Below are 3453 nucleotides of genomic sequence, written 5' to 3'. Positions count from 1 at the left end.
AGAGGTGACTTCTCCAATAAGGCAGATTTCCTACAAATATGTAGTTTTTGAATTGTTTTTCCTTTTTGAAATTACTGCTTGTTCTTTGGTAGTTACCAGATCAGAAATTACAGTTTCCTGGAGATGAGGCAACAGAACTCAAGCTGTACTCCCAAATGTATCACTTCACATCCCACCACGGGTCCATGGGACAAGCCTGCATTTACTCACATGGTTGAGGAGCTACAGCAGAGTGCTGACAATCTTCTTTTAATACTATATTTATATTTATGTACACTTTAAATATCTGCAGAGTCCTGGTAAATTTTAGTTAAGCCTTCCAAATTTTAGTTAAGCCTATGATACTATCTTCATTCTGCTGAAACATCTCATCCAGGGCTGCAGATTGACCATTTCTACATCACAATTATAGATGAGTTTCTCTACAGTTACACTGTTGATTTCATCAATAAATCTCTTATCAGAGGTGAAGCTATTCAGCTTTTCTATAAATTTATTGCACATGGTGATGCAGAATTTATATCGTTCATTCAGATTTTTGGTAACCTGTTTCACTGCCATGGACAGGCTCAGTTTCCCAGACTTGATCTGGGCTTTGTCAAGATGCAGAGATGCTGCTAGTAGCTGTGCTGCTTTCCTGTATAACACCAGTTGCTCCACCTGCCCCAAGTCTTTACTAAGTTGGCTGATCTGGTCCACAACCATACTCTCTTGAATCTGGTACAAGGAGACAGCAGATATGTACAGCTCTGGGTTTCCCTTCCTCACAGATATCAGCTCCAGCATACATTCAGTGAACATCAGCATCACATTCAGGTAGCATATGGTGTCTGTGTTCTCGCTCCATCAGTGTCTTTTATGGCTGTTCAGAGGCTTCAGAGATGATGAGTCTCTCTAGGCTGGGGGGTGAAACACCATAAGGCATGTATCTGAAGTTAGGAGCTGCCTCTACTCCTGGAGGGGAAGACCCCCCAGCATGACTCAGTTGGAAAGCCTACACACACTCAGGTACTCATGGAACATAGGGTGCCTCCAGAGCTGCTGGAGCCCACTGCAAGGAAACAGGATATGCAGCACAGTACCCAGAGTGAGTGCACAGAGATAGAGGGCTTCCACGTCCACTCCTACTGAGGTTGGTCTTGTTCAAAGGACAATATGGGTATGGGGGTGTGGCGTGGCACTGTGTGGAGGAGACCCTATAGTAAACAGGACAGTCCTGGAACTTGCTGCTCTTCCCACAGGATGGAACATGGAACACCGTAGGCTCCTGCAGAGCTTATATCCATTGGTCGTTCTTTATTTAAACTGTCTGTGCTGCCCTGATGTCCACCTAAAGGTATCTTTACTTGTTGATCTGATAATTTCCCAGTACTGACAGATCTGCCAAGCACTGCCTTATTCTGCTGCTCAGACTTCTGCCTCTCCCTTCTTTATACTAGGAGACAGTGAGAGCATGCATGTGGGTCATTCCCATCTTTAGACTGCCCTTCAGAAGGTCCATGATGAGTAATCAAGGCTAGCAGGTTGGAAGATGCTTGTATTTTAGGCATTTCAAAAGGAGCTGTGGTATTAGCATGAGAGCCAATGATTTTTCGCACAAGGGTTTTAAAGAACCAGTCAGAACTCTGTGGATAAGACCCTATGTGCTTGGTGGGAGAGGTTCCTAGGCTTCCAGGCCTTCTGGGTTGAGGAGAGTAGCTATACCTAATCTGTGTGGGATGGACAAACGGGGTCAGAGTACTGCTTTCTGAGCTTCTGCTTGTTCTGGTAGATGTCAGCAGCCTAGCACCCAATAAGAAATACTGTGGTGACTGAGCTTGTGTCACTGGAGAACCTGAAGAATTTCTACTTCTGTATTCATGGTCCTAAGGAAGTCCACAGCAGACTGACTAAATTGCTCAGGAATGGTACCAACCAAAGGGGAAGGTGAATAAGGCCTGGAAACCCAGTAGAAAGTCTTCATCCAATTGTCTGTGCTGTGTCTGCTTGTGCCAGGGAGCAGGATTCCAATTGGAGGAAGTCGATAGGGCTTGTGTTAGACCTTTGTACCATTGCAGATCTTGGAGAACCATGTAGATTTGTGCCAGAGCTGGCAGTAGATGGATGTAAGATTATGCTCTATGCACTGAGAATTCCTTATCTGAGTAAGAACTGGAACTGGAACTGGTGACTTTTCACTGTAAGGTGACACAGAAAGCTGACACTGCCCTGTGTTCCAGTGGGGTGAGGGGGTGGCAACTTGAGAGGTGCCAGAAACATACAGGGAAAGATTAAGTTGTGTGGCCTCAGAGTGAGAATTAGAGGAAAAGTCTTCATTATTCCTGTGTTGAGCCCTCCCCACATGGCCTTTCTTTACTCTATTCTAATTTCTGCTTTCTCTGTTGACTGGATAATATCAAGGGGTCTGTTTTCAAATTTACAGAATCTTTCTTCTGCTTGGTTGAGTCTTATGTTGAAGCTTTCTATTGCATTTTCTTTCCATTTATTGTTTTTTTCAGCTCTAGAATTTCTGTATTTTTCAGTTTGTTTGTTTGTTTTTGTTTTGCCTTCTATCTCTTTGTTGAACTTCTCATTTTGTTCATGCATTATTTTCCTGAGTTCATCGACTTGTCTCTCTGTACTCTCTTGAATTTTTCTGAGCTTCCTTAAAATAATTATTTTGAATTATTTTTCAGGTAACTTGCAGATCTCCATTTTTTAGGAGTCAGTTACTTGAAAAGTATTATGTTCCTTTGCTGGTATCATGTATCCTTGCTATTATGTGTTTCTAATAGGTTGGCATTGATATCTATGTATTTGAGGGAACAGCCACGTCTTCCAGCATTTTTGAACTGGTTTCAGTGGGGAAGGACTTTCGAAGTTGGCTGTGAGGGTATCACCTAGGTGGGGCGCAGTGTCTCTGGTTTCTGGGAGGGCACAGAGGCATAGTCTTTATGCAGCTCCACTGGCTGAGATGAATGATGAAAAAGACTAAGGGAGACCTTCTGTGGCCAAGCCTGTAGAGGTTCTGTGGATTGCTGTGGCAGCTCAGTCTATTAAAGTTCTCAGAGGCAAGGGCTCCTGGGATTCTCCTACTCTCCCCTTTCATCTGTAGGACACAGTTTTTGTTCAGGGGTACCTTTTGGCATCAGGTTTGGCATGTTGGCACTCAGAGTGTCAGCAGAGCTAAGCTCCTGGGAGATGTACAGTGTGGAACTACCACAATGCCTGGATCCTGGGGCACAGGTATACTTGAGTGGCATGCTGCCAGTATCTGAGGTTTGATTACATTTATTGTAGAACCAGAGTCTTGCGTTCTGGGGCTCTCTGCAGTGACATGGCCCCAGGGGGAGGCATTCATTTGTAGTATTGGCCCTGGAATGATAGAATATAGTGAGCAGGATGCAGTAGCAGCATACCTTGGGAATGGTGGGTCAAAGTTTTGCTTTGTCCCCAGGGAGGAAGGGTGAAGAG

At 44.3% G+C, this 3453-nt stretch overlaps 1 pseudogene; it reads right to left on the bottom strand.

Annotated features, from left to right (window-relative positions):
• Window positions 1-206: 206 nt before the first annotated feature.
• LOC109433838 (serine/threonine-protein kinase ULK2) lies at window positions 207-3242 on the bottom strand (annotated as a pseudogene).
• Window positions 3243-3453: the final 211 nt, after the last annotated feature.

This window comes from Rhinolophus sinicus, linkage group LG09 (genome assembly GCF_036562045.2).
Source record: "Rhinolophus sinicus isolate RSC01 linkage group LG09, ASM3656204v1, whole genome shotgun sequence".
Classification (NCBI taxonomy): Eukaryota; Metazoa; Chordata; class Mammalia; order Chiroptera; family Rhinolophidae; genus Rhinolophus; species Rhinolophus sinicus.
Note: the sequence above shows the minus strand (reverse complement) of the source record. Positions and strands in the feature narration are given on the sequence as shown.